Genomic DNA, 22,056 nt, shown 5'->3' on the forward strand with positions numbered 1-22,056 from the left:
GGAAGCATCGATTCGTACTCGCTAACTCGATTCTATTTATGCGAGTCCAACTGACTACTCGAGTCTCGTATTCGAATTTTTTAACTCGCTCGTACGAGCATTGCCAACCGTACTATTCAAATCGTGTTTATACATTTTTGGCTTTGGTACGATGTATAGTCGCAAGCACGTTGAGCTATACAAATATGTCAAATTTCTGTAATCGATTTTGAACTTTATAGCGAAATTATAAGGTTGCTTTCCGTTTGGGAAAATTTGATGGATTACCCACCGTTCGATCGTATATTCCTAATCGTGCCCAAATTATACGATCTTTTCAAACATTAGAATAAAATAAGAAAAAAAATATCCGATTAATTTTATTTGTCGATATAAAAAATCAATAACAATTTACAGTTGTTTTTTCTATTGATAATGCACTTATCTAACCATTTTTAAACTTGAACAATCTTTAAACTTCTTTTCGTATTTTGAGAACGCATCCAATTATTTTAAAACTTCATAGCTTATCGATGAGATTTATATTTTCTTTAATAAATATGAAGAAGTAGAAAGCCAAAGTTTCTCTCAACCAGTACTTGATGCATTAGATAAGTGTATGAGTAATTGTTTATGCAACGGGACGATCCCAAAGACTGTAGTCGGACATTATAAACAAAGTCTCATGGAAGCTTTCTGATAATCCACAGATTAACTGTCAACAACAACTGACAGCGGAAACTGTGGACCATTTCTAATCCGAATAAATAACTGTTCAATACCCACAACATAACTTTGACACTGTGTTTTGAATTTTTTTTAATTCAAATACTGTAAAGAATTTACACACGCCCTAAGAAGCCACTGTATGGCGAAACACGTGTTCCGGTTTGAGAATCTGTAAGGTGAATATCTCACAATGAAGTGATTTTTGAATACGTGAGCTTTGAAATATTTGAAAAATACAAAAAAATTAAAGTTGTTAGCATGTGTTAAAAGCAAAAAAATATACGTTTCTAATTCATTAACAACATAAAGTTCGAGCCACACTTTTTCTTTCTTTGAAATACTTTATTTTTATCATAGTCGAAAAATTTTTCATGCAAATATATAAATTTTATGTAAGTCCAGTTACTGCGCTGGCGGAAGACGAATCAAAATTCCACAATCCATGATGAGGCTGTTGTTCTCCTTATATGAGCACACTAAGGAAACTTGATCACCTTGATGATTACTTCTGCCATGATTCTACCTAACGAATCGTAGGAATATAGAAGTAGTATTAAGAACACTGATAGTATCAGTTAAACACAATCAAAACTCTTTTACAACTGGGTCCATGATCCAGGAATATCTTATATATGCTTGTACAACCCCCTTCTGTGTCACTGTTGAGTACCTGATTACCAGAACCAACCCTGAGCACAAATACCAACCATAAGATTACCAAAATAGGAGTATATTGAACCCATTCGCAATGCAGCAGAATCGTTCGAAAATTTTGGAGTATAAAAATGTTATTTGAGTTGCTCATAGAATGAAAACAATCACATTCAAACATTTCACTACATTACTGAAGTTTTTTCACAACACCAAACCGCTATATTCACACCTCGACACTTTCAAGAGGAAGAGGAAGCTCAGTAAATTAGTATGCCAAACTAGTTCTTTATAGTAATTTCATTGCTCAGTAACCAACTAGATACGTGCTTTGAGGCTTACGCGGGTATAGAAATGAAAAAAACAGTTTCTGATTACCTTATCTTGAAATAACAAAATATATTTTTTCAAATGAGAGCTTAATTCATGGTGATTTTGGCAAGAGTTGCAAAAATTTCTTGCATTTCGATTGTGTGAATTTGATAGCTGGAAAAATGTAGGGAAAAAGTTAGCGATGTGCCAAGTACGGTTTACTCGAGTCAGACTCGATTCCTGCTTTAGAAGTCTCCTACTCGAATACCAATTTATTTTAATTCGAGTACGCTGGATCGATTCCGGTACTCGAGTTAGGAAGCACCGATTCGTACTCGCTAACTCGATTCTATTTATGCGAGTCCAACTGACTCCTCGAGTCTCGTATTCGAATTTTTTAACTCGCTCGTACGGGCATTGCCAATCGTACTATTCAAATCGTGTTTATACATTTTTGGCTCTGGTACGATGTATAGTCGCCAGCACGTTAAGCTATACAAATATGTCAAATTTCTGTAATCGATTTTGAACTTCATAGCGAAATTATAAGGTTGGTTTCCGTTTGAGAAAATTTAATGGGTTACCCACCGTTCGATCGTATATTCCTAATCGTTTCCATATTATACGATCTTTTCAAACATTAGAATAAAATAAGAAAAAAAATATCCGATTAATTTTATTTGTCGATATAAAAAATCAATAACAATTTAGTTGTTTTTTCTATTGATAATGCACTTATCTAACCATTTTTAAACATGAACAATCTTTAAACTTCTTTTCGTATTTTGAGAACGCATCCAATTATTTTAAAACTTCATAGCTTATCGATGAGATTTATATTTTCTTTAATAAATATGAAGAAGTAGAAAGCCAAAGTTTCTCACAACCAGTACTTGATGCATTAGATTAGTGTATGAGTAATTGTTTGTGCAACGGGACGATCCCACGAAGACTGTAGTCGGACATTATAAACAAAGTCTCATGGAAGCTTTCTGATAATCCACGGATTAACTGTCAACAACAACTGACAGCGGAAACTGTGGACCATTTCTAATCCGAATAAATAACTGTTCAATACCCACAACATAACTTTGACACGGAAACTGTGTTTTGAATGTTTTTTAATTCAAATACTGTAAAGGATTTACACACGCCCTAAGAAGCCATTGTATGGCGAAACACGTGTTCCGGTTTGAGAATCTGTAAGGTGAATATCTCACAATGAAGTGATTTTTGAATACGTAAGTTTTGAAATATTTGAAAAATACAAAAAATTAAAGTTGTTAGCATGTGTTAAAAGCAAAAAAATATACGTTTCTGATTCATTAACAACATAAAGTTCGAGCCACACTTTTTCTTTCTTTGAAATACTTTATTTTTATCATAGTCGAAAAATTTTTCATGCAAATATATAAATTTTATGTAAGTCCAGTTACTGCGCTGGCGGAGGACAAATCAAAATTCCACAATCCATGATGAGGCTGCAACAGCAAGTATGGGGAAACCACCCTCATAGATTTGGAGGAGACAAGTGTTTTTCTTCCACAAAGATGCACACCAGTGATGAAGAAAAATTTATCCAAATTCGTACCTAAGAAATACGGACTAGTTTTTCGAGGACATAGTTCCCAAAAAATTTTATTTGAAATTATTGAATTATAAAGGTTAGTAATTGTTAAGTTCAAGTGATATTTGTGATCATGGCTGAGGATATGGGTGTGGTTAGTGATGGTATAATTAGCATTTTTCAAAAGGCTTTTTCTGAAATTTCAAAATCCTCCACAATTTCAGAACGTGAACATTGGATTAAATTAGCCAATAAACATATTAGATTGATCAATAGAGCTATTTTGAATTCAGATGTGACTCACGGCACTTTTGTGAAATTGCAAACAAATTTATCTCACTTGAAACGCTTTCGAATGTTAGTCAAAAAAATATTTAATGAACATGTGGGTGGTGGTGGTGAATCATTAAAAGAGAAAAGAAGTGGAAGGGTAAAATGGGAAGATATTCAATCCTCTTTTGCAAGACGCATACGAACTGGAGTTATTATAAATTTGAAACACATAGATGTTGAACAATTTTTTGAAGATGCATATTTTCTTTTCAAAAATAGAATTACTCGTATTTTGAAAAAAAAGGACCTGTTAAAGTAAATTCTGTTTTTTGTGGGGAATACATCAAAAATAATAATAATCAATCCATGAGTGAATTTAAATATTTTCATTCAAAAAATGTTGTTATTGACCATGGGACTGAATTGAAAAATTGGTTTCAACAACATATCAAAGATATAATTTTCAATAAATTATCCGAATTTCAGGAACGAGTTAGTGGTTGGGCTTTAAGGGGTATAGTCAATTTGGAAATTGATATCAATAAATTTGAAATAGGAAATGGTTCATCTTTCATTGAACTTCCACATCAAATTGCCAAAAAATGGCGTGTATCAATATTAAAAATAATGACAATGCATGTTTCGCATGGTCGATTGTCAGTGCTTTGTATCCAATTCATTCTGGAAATAATACAAATAGGACTTCTTCATACCCACATTTCTCACAAGTTTTGAATTTGAAGGATATTGAGATGCCTATGAAGTTGAACAAAATAACAAGATTCGAAAAGCTCAACAATATCTCTATTAATGTGTACACTTTGGAAAAGAAAAAAAAGAAATCAAAATTTAATGTAGTACCAGCTCGTTTGACTAATGATAAAATGGATAGGCATGTCAATTTACTACTGATTCAAAATGAGTATCATGTGAAACCAAAAAAATATGGGTCTTTGGAAACTGATGAGGATGAAACTGAAATTACATATCATTACTGTTGGATAAAGAATCTCTCTAGATTATTGTCATCTCAAATATCAAAAAATGATCACAAGCTTTTTTTTTGCGATCGTTGTTTGAATCATTTCACTAGCCAAGAAAAAGTGAATGCACACCGTGTTGAATGTGTTGAAATGAAGAATGAATGTAAAATTTTTTTTTCGAAACAAAAATTTATACAGTTCAAAGATTATGTTTTTAAGGAAAAAATTCCATTTGTTATATACGCTGATTTTGAATCATTACTTTTGCCATTCCAAGAGAAAAAAGACTTGAATGCATCTCGTTATCAAAAACATGTTGCTTATAGCGCAGGTTATTATGTAAAATGTTCCTATGATGACTCTCTATCTCATTTCAAAGGTTATCGAGGACCTGATTGTATGGAGTGGTTCTCAAAACAAATGGGGGATGAAGCTTTACTCATTCAATCAAAAATCAAAAATATTATACCCATGAATGAAAACATTAATTTGAATGATGCCACCGAAAATTGTCATATTTGTGAAAAACCTTTTAGAGACAATGATAAGATCACAAGAGATCATAATCATTTCAATGGGGATTTTCGGGGTTTTGCACATGCGCAGTGCAACTTACTGTACAAAAAAACTTTTGTGGTTCCGGTGGTGTTTCATAATTTTTCCGGGTATGATTGTCATATAATAATCAGAGCTTTGGCAAAGAATGGACGACTGAGTCTATTGCCAATGAATAAAGAAAAATATATTTCAGTCACCAAGTATGATGAAAATACAGACATCAAATTCAGATTCATTGATTCATTTCGTTTCTTAGGAGCCTCTTTGGATGCGCTCGTTTCCACTCTAGCTGAAGACGAGTTCCATATTTTGGAAAACGAATTTCAGTATTTACACACCGATGTAATCAAATTATTGACTCGAAAAGGAGTATTTCCCTATGATTACATAACCAATGTAGAAAAGTTGGGTGAGGGGCAGCTACCAAGTATCGAGCAGTTTTACAGTAAATTAAATGATGTATGTATAAGTAAGGAAGACTATGAACATGCACAACATGTTTGGAGTTCATTTAAAATAAAAATTTGGGGGAGTACAGCGATCTTTACATGAAAACTGACATAATGTTATTGAGTGTTGTTTTCGAAAATTTTCGTGATAAATGTCACATGACTTATAAATTAGATCCTGCTCATTTTTATACATTACCTGGCTATACTTGGAGCTGCATGATGAAATACACAAAATGCAAATTGGAAACCATACAAGATGTTGACGTTTTATTATTTTTGGAAAAGGGTATTCGAGGAGGTGTATCTCAGACATCTAATCGTTATTCTAACGCTAATAATAAATATATGCTTGACTATGATTCTTCACAACAGTCCAAATACATTATGTACTATGATGTGAATAATCTGTATGGTCATGCAATGTGTCAGTATCTCCCCTATAAAGGATTTCAATGGATGGAAAATTTTGAAAATTTTGATGTAACCAAAATATCAAATGAATCATCTGAGGGTTATATTTTAGAAGTAGACTTGTCATATCCCGAAAATTTACATGATTTACACAAAGATTTACCGTTAGCTCCAGAACATCGTAAACCTCCAAATTCAAAAATACCCAAATTGATGACAACTCTTTTTGCAAAAGAAAAGTATGTTTTACATTATAGGAATTTAAAGCAGTATCTAGCAAATGGAATGATTCTCAATAGAATACATCGTGTTCTGAAATTCAAACAAGCTGCTTGGTTGAAGTCATACATTGACTTCAACACCAAACTAAGAGCTACCTCAAAAAATAATTTTGAGAAAAACCTCTATAAACTAATGAATAATGCCTGTTTTGGCAAAACAATGGAAAACAAAAGGAACCACAGAATTATTAAATTAGTTAGAAAATGGGAGGGGAGGTATGGAGCAAAAAATTTGATTGCAAGTCCACAATTTGTTGATAGAACTGTTATAGAGAAAGACTTGATAGCAATTGAAATGAGAAAAACTGAGATAATTTTTGATAAACCATTATATATTGGAATGGCTATTTTGGACCTATCAAAAACTGTGGTGTATGATTTCCATTATCAATACATGTTACCTAAATTCGGTATTGACAATTGTAAATTGCTTTATACTGATACAGATAGTCTAATTTATGAACTCGTTTGTGATGATGTATATGCCACTATCAAAGAAGATTGGCATAAATTTGATACGAGTGATTATCCAACAGATAATATATATAATATTCCTCAAAGAAACAAAAAGGTGGTGGGGTTAATGAAAGATGAAAATAATGGACATATAATGACCGAATTTATTGGTCTTAGATCGAAAATGTATTCTTTTTTGGTTGAAGGAGGGAAATGTAGTAAAAAGGCAAAGGGTATCAAATATAATGTATAATTGAACAAAACAAAATTGCTTTGAGTCCATTCGATGACAAACGGTTTCTATTGAGAGACTCAAATGACACATTACCTTGGGGGCACTATAGTATCCTAGAAGACTCAAATATCACTTGAAAACAATTACAATTACTTAATGTATACTGATGTAATAAAAGAAATAAAAAAGTGATTTTTTTGTTGTATTTTTGAAATGAGAATTTTGAATAAAAGGAAAAAACAATTATATTTTGTATGTGTTTTATTTATAAAGAATGCAATTGTATGCTTACAATTGAGGATGGCAGCGAACCACCAGGTTTGTTAAGCTATAAAAAGGGTAAACATTGAATTTTCTCATCTGTTACATAAATCATACAGTAGCTTTTGTTTATAATAAAATGAATATTCACGTAAAGCATTAGCATACAGACTATCTATAGATGAGGCCTGACAAAAACCTTCTATAATTTCTTCCAAAGTCAAATTAGTTTTATTTTCACGTAACCATGATTGAATAATATGGAAAACACCCCGATAATAATCACAAAAGTTTATGGCATCCAGCAAAGCGATACGATCAGACAGCACTCCCATATGAGTGTTCAGGACATCGTTTACATCTTGTTGAAACAGCTCCATGTTTGTTGTATCCTTGGAAATGGAAACTTGTTTGGTATCACTTTCGATGTATTGTGTGACGTATATGTAGTCCCCGCAACGTGTTGTGATTGGATCATATTCATTTACATCGATTTGTGAATCAAAGAAATTTTCCTTTACTTGTTGCAGAATGTCAATGAGGGTCGCCCATTCATAAGTTGTTAAATTGATGGAATGAATGGAAAATTGTTGCTTCAATATGATGCATGGACTAAAGTCTCTGGATGGACTTAGACCACATCGAATTTCATAAGATGACATGGGGAATGTCATCAATAGTAATTGGTGTTCGTTTCGAGCAGCCATCTCGTACTGCCCCAATGCTCTGTCTATTGCGCTTAGAGTTTCGTTGTAATCTTCATCACCACTATCACACATTACTTCGACTTCACTACTACCATAACCACTATCGAGACACATTTTTCAAACTGATTATCCTTTTGTATTTGCATGTGCTCTTATACCTTCAGATCACGTGGTCGAATTCAGATATTGTGTTTGTTGAATATCATTTCTACACAAAAGGCCCCTCCAATGCTATGTCAGCGTGCTTGTTTTTCATAAGATTCTATACAAAATCAACATTTTCGATCCAACTGTTGTGTTTGTTATCCAAACCCAACCATTTAACATACATTCTTTTACCTTTCTTTCTCAACACTTTTTCCACGAGATATATATCGGGATTTGCATTTTTTTTTGCAATTCTTCCCCATAGAAAGCACCCTTGATAGGTGCACCCTGCATATCTTCTAGCATAAAGGTGGTGGGGTTGGTAATGTTGACTTTGATAATTTTGAATAATTCCGTAGTCCAATTGGGTGTGTAACCTTTTTCGAAAACATGTTTTGTCTTACTGATTCGCACAACATCGCCGACCTTGAATTTTCTCCGTCCAGCTATTTTCAGGTGGGCGTATATTGATTTGAGAATTTGTTTTTCGTTGGCTTTGTTGATTTTCGATGGTTCTATGCCCGTCTTTGAGTGTCGCGTATCATTGTAGGATTTCGTTATTGCAGGCAAGACATTCAACCATTTGTAGGTGCCATTCAAACTGAAATATTTGAAAAGTCTTTCTTTTAACGTTCTTATGACACGTTCAGCATTTGAAGCCTTCATGATGCTGTATGTATTGTAGTGATTTATTCCATGTTTTTTCATTAAAGTTTGAAACTTATTGTTGTAAAACTCGGTCCCTTGATCGGTTTGTAAATTTTTTGGGCATCGCTTCGTATGTTCCAAAATATCCGAAAATGTTTTTGTGATTTCTTCCCCCGTTTTCGATTTCAACGGTCGTGTCCACACGAATTTCGAAAAACAATCGATGACGACGAGAATGAGTTTGAAATTTTGATTTTGATGAGCGTAGGATCTCATCTCAGCCAAGTCCATCTGCCACAGATCATCCAGGCCTTTGATAATGGTACGACGTCGAGGAAATTTTCTTCTAATTGGTTTATACAGTTCACGGACAAGTTGAATCTTGTCTTTGGAAGCCATGTGACGCGACTGATGGTCGAGATTATCAAACTTGTTATTTTATTATGTTGATGCAAAAACTACATTTTTTATCGTGTTGATTTCCTTGATATCAGATTGTACTTTCGCTATATCCGAATTTATTTTGGAAATTTGTTTGGAAATATCACCTTGAAAGTGTTCCATCATGTCGTTTTGTTTGATTTCCAAAGTTTTCTTGTGCGAATGAACCAAATCGGTGATTTCTGTTATTTTCTTCAGCAAATCTGCTCGAATACTTTCAATATCACTAACATATTGTTGATTGAATTTTTGGTAACGCACCACCGCCTCGTTATTGCGTACCATATTTGTTTGTACCATTTGAATAAAATTGGTATTAAGTGATTGAAATTTATGATCGAATCGTTTGTTCACACTCTCCTGTTTTTCAATGTCATTACTCATGTTTGCTACTTTATCATTAACTCGCGTTATTTGTAGTTGGCATTGATCGACTTGCTCTCGCATTTTTGTCAGATTTTCATTCACTTGAACCATTTGTTTTTGATATTGACCACTTTGATTCCGTATAGTCACATCAATTTTTTTCTCAACTTCATCCATGTACTCTTTGTTGACTGCATCAGATGCGTTCGTAGGTCTCTTCACATTACACAATTTCAAATTATCAAAATCGATGTTGCCATCGGGTGTATGTAGCAAACCTCCACTACTGCCTACAGCTGATGTTGTAGAATGCTTTCGCTTCCTATTGGAGCTACGCCCGAACTTGTCGATAGTCATGATGGAAATGTGACCCACATCGATATGATTGTAGTAATATGTGTTTTTCAACGTGATCAAAGTGTTCAAAAATGCTTGTTTCCACGCATTGAATTTTTGTCATTTTTTCGATACGATAAAGGTGACAAAATGAATGCTTTTTCCGAATCAAATTTTTGACTTTTTTTGGTGCGATTTCCATGTTGTTTTTGCATTATTTTTCATAGCGTGTTACAATGCAAATCATATGGGTTTTTGCACGAAATGATGGTTTGAAAAATACGTTTTTTTCGATACGATAAAGTTGATAAAATGAACCTTTTTTCGTATCGAATTTTTGACATTTTTTTGGTGCGATTTTCATGTCGTTTTTGCATTATTCATCACATTATATTTTTGGAATAAAATACATGTCATTTTCAGATGATTTATTATTGAATAATGTTGGCTTCTCTGAGTTCATTGAATATAGCTGTAATTTCATTGTCAAGTGACGTATTTCCAGCATCTTTCGAAGCTATAAGCAGCTTTAATCTATCGCATAACTCGTTCGGATCATCCCAATACACATACTCGAAGGGTTTGTCATTATATATCCAACGATGAGTATCGATAGTGTTCGTTTGTAGAATGCTGGAACCAACAACATCATTGCTATCGTAACCATTACCAAGTGTTTGAGTTCGAAACATAGGTCTTATTATGCCGGACCATTTCCATTTTTGAGTTCCCTTCATGAATCCTCTGGCATTCAGGTGGGCTTGTGTTACGTCCAACAAACGTTTATATGCGGCTTGATCCTCCTTATTGAAGTCTTCAGGTTCATCGAGAAAGATCAAATTATATAGCCCTGGAGTTCCTTTGAATGCGAATCCTTCAGTTGTAATATTACCACGTTTATCAAAGTCAATGTAGTTTTTACCGAGAATCCATTTCGAAGAGGACTCGTCATAAACTGGTCCATATATTTTATCGATTGAGTCGTCTTTAGCCCAGTGTTTCATGACATATTTGTGTGATATGGGTGGATGTTGCTCCAGATATTCCATCATACTCTCCTCTGAAATATTTTCTATTGATGGTCGCGGTGATGGCGACTCGTGGAATACCTCATCATCCTTTCCCGACGTCTCTGCCACATCTTCAAGTGGTAAAAATTGTGTTTCTTCAAATGCTCGAGATTGATCGAATGATGGTTCCGTCTTTATTTCCTCTTTCTCCTCCTTTTTGACATGTCTCAAATGGCCCACCGATTTTTTGGAGATTTCAGCAATATCCTTCAGCGGCTTCGATATAGGTTGAAAAAACTTTTGTAAAAATTCATCCTCTTCAGACTTTCCCAATTTCAGAGCTAGATACTTTTTTCTTATACTTTTTGAAATTTCATTGATTTTGTTCTTGCGCACAACATCGACTTCTTTACTGAGTGGTTTCATATTGACGAATAACGTTTTCATCTCTATTCATACACACTTATGTACTTGTCGAAACCTTTTCGATATCGCCCCTTATTCAAATCGCATTCCTTGACAATGATAAAAGTTCCATACTTGTCACGCCAACATTCGGCACACATTTTCTTGAATCCATCGAAAGACATGTCGGGAGAGACGTGTTCATCGAATACATGTTTCAAATTCATTTCGTCTTGCTTGAACAATACAATCATATTGCAATTGTCACGTATTAGTTGTTTGAGTATCTTGGAATACGTCTGACACAAATAGATGGCATCAATGTCCTTATGTCGACCCATGGAATAACATTCACGAATTTTCTGCTGACCATCGCAGGCTACATCATCGAATATGAATATGGAATTTCGTTTGGCCGAGTCTGGACTTTGAATTTCTTCGTTGTCTTGAAATGGGAAATAACCAACTCCTTTGACTTTTTCCAATATCTCTCTAAGCAGCTGATACTTGGGTTGATAAAGCGACTTTGAGTACACGTAGACATTTTCGAATTTGGCTCCATTCGGATGAAATAATATCGATAATGCTGTGTTGGTTTTTCCATACCCTGATGGACCACATATGATGGCGCGAAACGAATTGGGCAACAACTTGCCATGTTTATTTCGATACTTGACACCATCATTCAAATAGTCCAAGTTGTCTATGGGTAACGTATTGTCTTGTGGAACGACTTGCATGTTCTGATTGGTGTTTGGCAGTTTCACTTCAATATGTAGCGTGCACATTGATGTCATATATCATTCCTAATGTTGGCTTATCAAGGAGAAAGTGTCGTCAATACGCTAATCATTAAGCTGCCATTCGAATTACACTTACCTGGTTATCAGTATTGCGGTCCTGGTACGAAACTACAAGAACGTCTTGCACGAGGAGATCCTGGTATTAATCCACTAGACTCGGCTTGTAAACAACACGACTTGGCATATTCACAAGACAAGTCTCTTGAAGCCCGACATAGAGCTGATAAAGATCTGGAAGAAAAGGCGTGGCAACGAGTGAAATCTAAAGACGCAACATTTGGCGAGAAAGCGAGCACTCTTTTCGTCACCGGAGTAATGAAGTCCAAACGCAAATTAGGAATGGGAAGTGTGAAATCATTTCGACGCAGCATTTTGCAAAATATAATCAAAAATTGGAAGCCCACAACGAATGACGTAAAGAAATCCGCGGCATCCGCTCTTAAGGCGGCAAAAATGGCTGTTCAGAAAGCTGGAGGACGTAAGAAGATACGTATACCGAGAGTTATTCCATTCGAAGCAAAATCCGGAGGAATTTTACCACTCATACCCATATTTGCAGGTCTTTCAGCTTTGGGTTCATTGGTAGGAGGAGCGAGCGCTATCGCAAAAACTGTGATTGATGCAAAAAATTCTAAAAAGAAACTCGAAGAAGATCAACGTCACAATAAAGCTATGGAACATTTGGGCTCCAGTTTGTACCTGCGCAAAACACCTCGAGGATATGGTTTGTTTCTAAAAAAACAACATCATCGCAAAGGACGAGGTCTTTATTTGAAAAAGCAAAAAAACTCCTGTTGAAGCTACCCCATAGAGCATTATATGATTCGGAAATCAAAAAATGTGCCCTTCAATTGAAAATACCATATTTTGATAGTTTTGGTAATCTCAAACCTCCAATGGAATTGGTTCGATATTTGGGAAGGGGTACAACGATTACATATAACAATGATCGACATCAAAACTTTGATCAGAGTAATTGTGGACATTTGTGCCTACAATTTCTACTTCACAATACCTGCAAAAATGTCTAGAGATAAATCTTTGCGGGATCTAACCGATTCTGAATTGAAAACTCTATCGATTGACTATTTGATTGAGAATGCTGAACCTTGGGAATTATTGGATGTATGGCATAAATTACCAAAGGACTACCAACATCGATTCGCTTTGCAGATTCGTTTACCATGTTTCATCCATTATCGACATGAAGCTGCGTCATCATCGCTACAAAATGCAATGTATTATGGTCCTGTTAGCTCACAAAGAGAATGCTATTATTGTAGAAATAAATGATTTGAAATATTGTTGTTGTTGTTTATTTAAGGTGTGTGCATGTGAAAAATGTATCAGTCATGTCTATGATATTAACTCTAACGAGTCGTTCTTCGACACTTTCCATCGATTTCAATCCACCCATTCGATTGGATTCCGATTCAGAATACAGTTTAGCTTTGCTCAGTTTCCATTCGTACAACAGTATACCGAACATTGAAGAAGACACGAAATTCTATTATTACGAAAATGGTGACAGAACTAAACAAAAAACTATCGATATCCCCTCTGGATCTTATGAAATTGGTGATATTGAAGCTTTAGTCAGCAAATACATTGTACCTAAAACATACAAGGAAAATCCTAGAGAATTTTTCTATCTCAAGCCGAACAATAATACGCTAAAGAGTGAAATATTCTGTCTGAAACACTCCATCGATTTCCGACCTGCAAATAGCTTGGCTCACATTTTGGGTTTTTCGTCCACCCTTCCCAAGCCCAACTTGCATTACGCATCCGATCTACCTGTGGATATCATTAAAGTACGTACCATACATATAGATAGCAACATTACGTTTGGAGCCTTCTACAACGACACACCGTCTCATACGATATACGAATTTGCTGTTGATGTTGATTCTGGTTACGCAATCGACGAAACGCCTAATCATCTCATTTATCTACCTATTGCACATAGAGACGAAATAAACAACATTACATTACGAGTGCTCGACCAACATTCCAGACTCATTGATTTTCGAAACGAAGAAATAATAATTCGTTTGGAATTGAAACGAAATCATGGTGCTGGCTATCTATAAGAATAACTCATCACCAACCACCACGTCAGTCTTCACCAAGACCTTCAAACATCATCAACAACAACTGTCAACGGAAAATAAATTATTCCTGAAATCTCTGGGTTATCATGTTGTCCAATCAAGTGTTCAACATTTTCCGAAAACCGCAAAACGATGAGTCCATACAAAAGGTAGAATGGCGAACCTATTACCCGTATGTCAAATCTTTTCGCAATAATGACGTCATCGAAATCAACATTAATTAATCCGATGCCTATGATGCTTTGTACGATAGCCTGCTATTTATCAGCGGAAAAGTTGAGAGGACTAAAGGAGAGGGTCGAGTGACCTTTGTGAATAATGCTGGTGCTTTCATGTTTCAATCTGCTATATATGAGCAAAATGGTAAAGAATTGGAAGCAGTTCGTGAAGTTGGAATTGTTAGTACTCTCAGAGGTTTCCTCACCTACACCAATGAAGATATCAAACACTTGGCCATCTCAGGATGGACATACCCAAACAGCTTCGGCATCATTCAAACTACATCTTTAACGTTCAACATGCTTATACCTATCAAGCATTTCTTGAATATTTTCAATGATTATCAATGTGTTTCCTATGGTAAACACACCATCCGATTAGTACGAGCTGGAGATGACAGCAACTGTTTCAAAATAGAAGAGACTCCTGGTACGCCAAAGACTGAAGTTAAGCTGCAAATTGAAAATATCGAACTAAAAGTTGAACGAATCTTCCCTCATGATCAAATCAAATTGCAACTTTTGAAAGCTATCCAAGCCGACACTCCTATTCTCATACCGTTCAGAAAATGGGAACTTCATATGCTGCCTGCTCTCACACAAGGTGCAAAAAATGAAATATGGGCCGTCAAGACTTCTTCGTTTCTCGAAAGCCCTCGCTATGTGATTGTATGTTTCCAAAAAGATCGTGATTACACCAAAGTCAACAATGATCCAACGCAATTCAACCATATAAATATTACTAATATAACGTTGACTTTAAACGGTGAAAATTGCCCCAAAGAAAATATGCATCTGAATTTTGGGAAAATGAATTTTTTGCAAGCCTATTTCAACTACGCACAATTCGGTCTTAGCTACAAATTGACTAATCAACATAATCCTCTCATCAATACCGCCGACTTTATACAAAAAACTCTCTTCATCATCGATTGTTCCAGACGGGATGAGAGCATCAAAAGTTCCAGTGTCGATGTAAAACTTGAAATCGAAGCATCTGAGGGATTTCCACAAAATACACGAGCCTATTGCATTATTGTGCACGACACTGTCATCGAGCAACTCCCACTCAGCGAAATTATCAGGAAATGGAACTGAAGATGTGATTTTTCTTCAGTATCAATCACAGAGTCAACATGAGAATAGCTGTTGCAGATATTCAAGGTTTCACCGTCGAGCAACAATTCCATCCTAAGGAGATATCCATTAGGATTGGAAATCAGTGTAGTAACTTTTTATTGCTGCCAAACAAACCATTTTCCTGTTTGAGTAAAGAAGATCGCCGTACCGTCTGTTACCTGGAGCGAAACGTTCATGGATTGAGGTATTCCTCTGGCTATGTGGAATATAATCAATTAGATGCCATCCTCATGGAAAATCTACGAAATGTCGATATCGTTTATGTGCGAGGACATCAAAAACGTGACTATCTAATTGCGAAATTTCACGAGTTGAATATACCTACACACGCTGTGAATTTAGAAGAGTATGACAATACATCGTGGATGGTTCCCATATTCGGCAACAACGAAGGTGTCTCACCATGTATGCACCACATTCACAGTCAAACCAAATATAATTGCAGCCTCCGAAACGTAGATATTCTATACACATGGCTTTATAATATATTACCAAAATGAAAATGTATAATAAATATTAAAAATGTTTTGTTCTCTTCTTTCGTCATTTTTCATGCAAAAACGGCAACGCCTCATCGCACCCATAAACAATGTTTTATTTTTCAACCGACAACACCGCACGGCGCTGGCTTTATCTTCGAAACGGATCACCCTGGATCCAATCTCCATCTGTCTCACACTCACATGACACGCCGACCTCTCTCACTCACACACACAAACAACCGCTAAATGATTTATTTCATTGCCGTTTATCACGACATTTCCTATTGTTTGCTACTTTATCAATAATACGTGATGGTAATAACATATGCGAAGAAACTGTTTGATATATTTTTCATTGAGTTGAAATGAAAAACGAAAATTTTGTGTGTGTGTGTGTTTGTGTGTGTGTGTGTGTGTGTGAGAGAAAAATTGTGAAGTTACCCCCCGCTACGAGGTTCATGCAAACGTGAGTTTTTTTCAATTCTAAACGATCCATCTGATTTGTTGTTGTGAGTTTTTAATGTGACTACCACACCTCGTGTGCAAAATGAACTCGTCATATTTACTGGAACTGGTGACCAAATTTTTTCTTTTACACGTTGGCAGCTATGTTTTTTCTTTAACACTGGACGTACACACCCTGTATTTGATGTGTTTTCCATCAACACCCTGTATTATTATTATGCCCAAATTGAGAACTAATTCGAGGGCCCAAATCGAGGTCCAACTCGAGGGCCCAAATCGAGGTCCAACTCGAGGGCCCAAATCGAGGACCAAATCGAGGACCAATTCGAGGGCCCAAATCGAGGACCAATTCGAGGACCCCCCCGAAATCAAGGACCAATTCGAGGACCCCCCAAATCGAGACGTCCAACAAGTAGGACCCACGAAAACCTACACCAAACACCCGTCACAACACCCCCCCTGTCACTTGTCATTCTTTCCTACACCCACACACACGCAAAGACTGCTCTTTGCACCACCACCCCCCACAAACCTCGCTGAGGGGTTGTCTTACTCTTCTACACCACCACCACCGACGACAATGACCAACGACTTCTTGCTGGACCATCGCCATCCGACTCACCATCCGAAGTCAAAATGACGCCAAACCGGCATTGACATCCTACTCACACTTTTTCTTTCTTTGAAATACTTTATTTTTATCATAGTCGAAAAATTTTTCATGCAAATATATACATTTTATGTAAGTCCAGTTACTGCGCTGGCGGAAGACAAATCAAAATTCCACAATCCATGATGAGGCTGTTGTTCTCCTTATATGAGCACACTAAGGAAACTTGATCACCTTGATGATAACTTCTGCCATGATTCTACCTAACGAATCGTAGGAATATAGAAGTAGTATCAAGAACACTGATGGTATCAGTTAAACACAATCAAAACACTTTTACAACTGGGTCCTTGATCCAGGAATATCTTATATATGCTTGTACAACCCCCTTCTGTGTCACTAGAGTACCTGTTGAGTACCTGATTACCAGAACCAACCCTGAGCACAAATACCAACCATAAGATTACAAAAATAGGAATATATTGAACCCATTCGCAATGCAGCAGAATCGTTCGAAAATTTTGGAGTATAAAAATGTTATTTGAGTTGCTCATAGAATGAAAACAATCACATTCAAACATTTCACTACATTACTGAAGTTTTTTCACAACACCAAACCGCTATTTTCACACCTCGACACTTTCAAGAGGAAGAGGAAGCTCAGTAAATTAGTATGCCAAACTAGTTCTTTATAGTAATTTCATTGCTCAGTAACCAACTAGATACGTGCTTTGAGGCTTACGCGGGTATAGAAATGAAAAAAACAGTTTCTGATTACCTTATCTTGAAATAACAAAATATATTTTTTCAAATGAGAGCTTAATTCATGGTGATTTTGGCAAGAGTTGCAAAAATTTCTTGCATTTCGATTGTTTGAATTTGATAGCTGGAAAAATGTAGGGAAAAAGTTAGCGATGTGCCGAGTACGGTTTACTCGAGTCAGACTCGATTCCTGCTTTAGAACTCTCCTACTCGAATACAAATTTATTTTAATTCGAGTACGCTGGACTCGATTCCGGTACTCGAGTTAGGAAGCATCGATTCGTACTCGCTAACTCGATTCTATTTATGCGAGTCCAACTGACTACTCGAGTCTCGTATTCGAATTTTTTAACTCGCTCGTACGAGCATTGCCAACCGTACTATTCAAATCGTGTTTATAAATTTTTGGCTTTGGTACGATGTATAGTCGCCAGCACGTTAAGCTATACAAATATGTCAAATTTCTGTAATCGATTTTGAACTTTATAGCGAAATTATAAGGTTGGTTTCCGTTTGGGAAAATTTTATGGGTTACCCACCGTTCGATCGTATATTCCTACTACCTACTGTATGGGTACAGTAAGTAAAACTTATGATTTTCTACATACTCCAAAAAGGCAAGCAGTTTTGGAGAAATTCTTGGAGAAAAACTCCAATAAACTGATGCAATGTAGTCCTACCCGATGCATCCAGCGGCACGAAGCAATAATGGTTTCTGCTGAAAATTATGAAGCAATACTGAGGAGCTTAGAAGACATATCAACATGGGATGATCGAGAAAGTAGTTCAAACGCCAATATACTGCATTGCGCCTTGACTAAGGCTGACTTTATTTTATCACTGTTTGTAATTAAGAAGATATTTACTTTCAGTCTTCCATTAACAAAGTATTTGGAGACGGAAGAAATTGATCTTACAAGTGCTTTAAACTATGCAAAATCAACAGTAAATGTACTGAAGGAAGTAAGGGAAAAGGCTGATGAAGAATTTTCTGTAATTTTTAAAGATGCTCAAGATATATGCAAGAGAGAGGGTATCTCTATAGACATCCCTCGTACAACATCACGGCAGACGTGCAGAGAAAATGTAGAAAATGATGGTCCTGAATCTTACTATCGCAGGTCCCTGTTTATTCCCTTTGTTGACCACTTTATCAGCCAGCTTACTGAGCGCTTTATCTCCCACAAGGATGTTCTAACATCTTTTGATGTTTTGACAAACTCAAAAATGGAAAATAAAACTACTCAGGTGTCATGTGAAATACTTTTCAAGATGTACCAAAGTGATTTATTGTCGTACATCCAAGGACCAGCTGAACTGTATGCCGAAATTAAAATATGGACCAGAGATTAGTTGCAGTCAACCAACTTCGAGAAGAGACCCATAAACAGTCAAAGCCGACCAAGCATCTACAAAAAAAGATATCTTGATGAAGCATTGCAGTCGTGTAATAGGTATACATTTCCGGCTGTCTTCAAGCTCTTACAGATTCTAGCAACATTGCCGGTCACTTCGTGCACTGCAGAACGGTCTTTTTCTACACTCCGCTACTTAAAGGACTATCTGAGAAACTCTAGCAAAGAAGCAAGACTAAATGGTCTAGCTTTGCTGTATATTCACAAGGACGTTAGTGTAAGTTGTGAGAAATTGTTAAACGAACTCTCTTAAAAACCAAGAAAGCTAAACTTTAAGCTGTAAGATACGATTTTTTACTTCATATACCAATGTACTGGTGTTTATTCTGAAGTTGAAAGTACAAAACATATTTGTTTATTGTCCCTAAAAAATAAAAAATTTGTTTTATTTTGCCCTATTATTCTAAAAACGTTTTCATGATAAACAACAAACAGTAAAAACAGTATATTAAAGGTATTTCCGTTACTCACAATTAAAAAGTGTTGGAGTAAACTGACTTTTGTGAAGTTACGGCCAGTACTTTTAGATAGCCTGAATCAGCAATATTGAACACGTATCCCCCACCTAACTGCGGGATATTCCCCAGACCCCACGGAAAGGCCCTGGCTTTCTGCCTGATCCCCCCCAAGGCAAAATCCTGGGCACGCCACTGCATTGATGGCTAGTTTACCGTCAGTACGGGTACAAGAAGCCAAAGTGAAAGCTTTGGCTTCTTGTCCACTGGGGTGGACTATTTTGGGCCGGTTAAAATTTCTTTCAGTAAGCGGAAAAATGCTTTAATATATAAGGGTTATGTGAGTCTGTTCATTTGTATGTCTGTCAAGGCAATACATTTGGAGCTGGTTAGCTCTTTGTCCACCGATCATTTTTTACAGGGAATAACTTTGTTAATTCTCCAGAATATATTAGTACGTTTGAAACGGAACTCGGTGTTCACGGAATTGAGTGGCATTTCAATAGCCCTTTCGCACCTGAACAAGGAGGTTTATGGGAAAGTAATGTCAAGGCCGTCAAAAATCACATATACCGGGTCATCGGAGACCAATTACTAACCTACGAATAATTTTCAACATTGTTGACGGAAATTGAAGCACTTTTAAATTCACGGACTTTGTGCCAGTTATCAGCGGATCCAACTACTCCAGAGGCTTTAACTCCGGCACATTTTTTGACATTGGCTCCTCTACGCGGCTAGAGAAATGTACGGTAAAATAGATTAACAGAGTGTCTCAGTCAAAAAATCAGAAATCAAACTCTGTTTTCTTTAGCCAAGCTTTCGCTTCTAACGGGAAGCTTCTTTAGGGCCTATAATTTAATGAGTTGTGAATATTTTCGCCATTAGAGAGTTATCGCCACTCCTCTGAAAAATACGGTAACGTTATTTTGACATCTACGCTTGCGCAGGTTGCTGTATTTTAGAAATAGCGTTGAAGGCAAATACCATATTACGGTATTTTGAAAGAATACCGTAAGGTTACCGTATTATGATCGTGACTCTTCGGATATTTTCGCATGTCATTTGTACCGAATCGGAAAGAAAAAGAAATAGAAAATTTCAAGAATAAACTGTATACAGTGACTTTCTCTCTGGTATTCCGGATATTTTATACTGAGTGTAATAAGATGGCACAAAACAAAAGTCGGTTAAGATTTACATATGAAAATGATATATTAGCTGGAGAAGTATTAAGTCAGAATCCCTATGAGGATGCTGTAAGATGGGAAACAATCCAAAATGATGTTAATATCTTAACCACAAAAAATTTTACAATACGAGCACTAAAGGAACACTTGAATATGCTCATATTACAATATGTAAAAAAGGATAAAATTAACAGATCCAAGTAAGTATCATGCAATTACTTCATTACTGTTATTACCTAATAAAAATTGTATTTTTAGATCTGGGATGGAAGAAGTTTATTCGGAATTGGATCAACTTCTACAGGAAATAAGCGATATTGCCAAAAATGAAATGGTTACGTCGAAGAAAAAAAAAGGAAAAACAATTATTGGCCATATTGGCAAAAAAAGGAAAAGAAGCCAGATATTTAGCAATGAAGTCCCACATTATTAATAAAGAAAATAAAATAGTTAATTCAGATCATGATTATGGTAGGTATATTTTTACTTTTTTTATCTAAAACGGGAGTTGCATGGTGAAAATATATTTTGTTACATTACATTTTGTCAAATTTAAAATATATTTTCATTCATATCAAATGCTGAAGAAATTACAGCAGATGTGGATTAACAATGTCTGATTGAAGAACGTGATTCAGTGACCACACATACCCCAAACGTGAAACGGAAGATTTTGAGTAAGTAATATTCAAATAATTATTTTGTGTAAATACTTAGTACAATTGGGGCTAGTTGAAAACGGTTTTATGAATTTCATCATTTTGTGTGCTTCATTAATGTATTTAATGTTGTTTGTATATTTGAATTGTAATTACTTGGTATTCATTACTTTTTTTTATGTCAATGGCTGCGGCATCTATGGCAATTTGCCTCGTGTTTTGGGTAGACTTTGTTACTGTTTCCATGTAGCACTTTAGGAACAGCACTGTTAATTAGAACCCAACAGTGAATGGTCGGGCAGAAAACCCTCTGTGGCTCTCTAAATTAATTTAATAACTGGAAAAAATTCTTACCTTGACTGGGGTTCCAACCCAGAACCATGCGGTTCTCAGTCAGAAGCTCTCTTTTAGGGTGGAAAATGTAATCCACCCATGAAAAAAACGCGTTGGATTATTGAAAAAAAAAACAGTATTGGGAAATTGCCGTTAGAAAGAAGGAACTGGCGTTAAAAGAAAGGCAATTAGATTTAGAAGA

At 35.8% G+C, this 22,056-nt stretch overlaps 1 long non-coding RNA gene across 1 annotated transcript in view; it reads right to left on the bottom strand.

The window, feature by feature from the left end:
- The window catches only part of LOC141484213 (uncharacterized), a 189,861-nt gene that overhangs the window by 80,121 nt on the left and 87,684 nt on the right, over positions 1-22,056 (bottom strand). The window lies entirely within an intron of this gene.

Source organism: Leptinotarsa decemlineata, unplaced genomic scaffold (assembly GCF_025532065.1).
Source record: "Leptinotarsa decemlineata unplaced genomic scaffold, Ldec_3_MD MMD2_tig00005002_RagTag_RagTag, whole genome shotgun sequence".
NCBI classification, from domain to species: domain Eukaryota; kingdom Metazoa; phylum Arthropoda; class Insecta; order Coleoptera; family Chrysomelidae; genus Leptinotarsa; species Leptinotarsa decemlineata.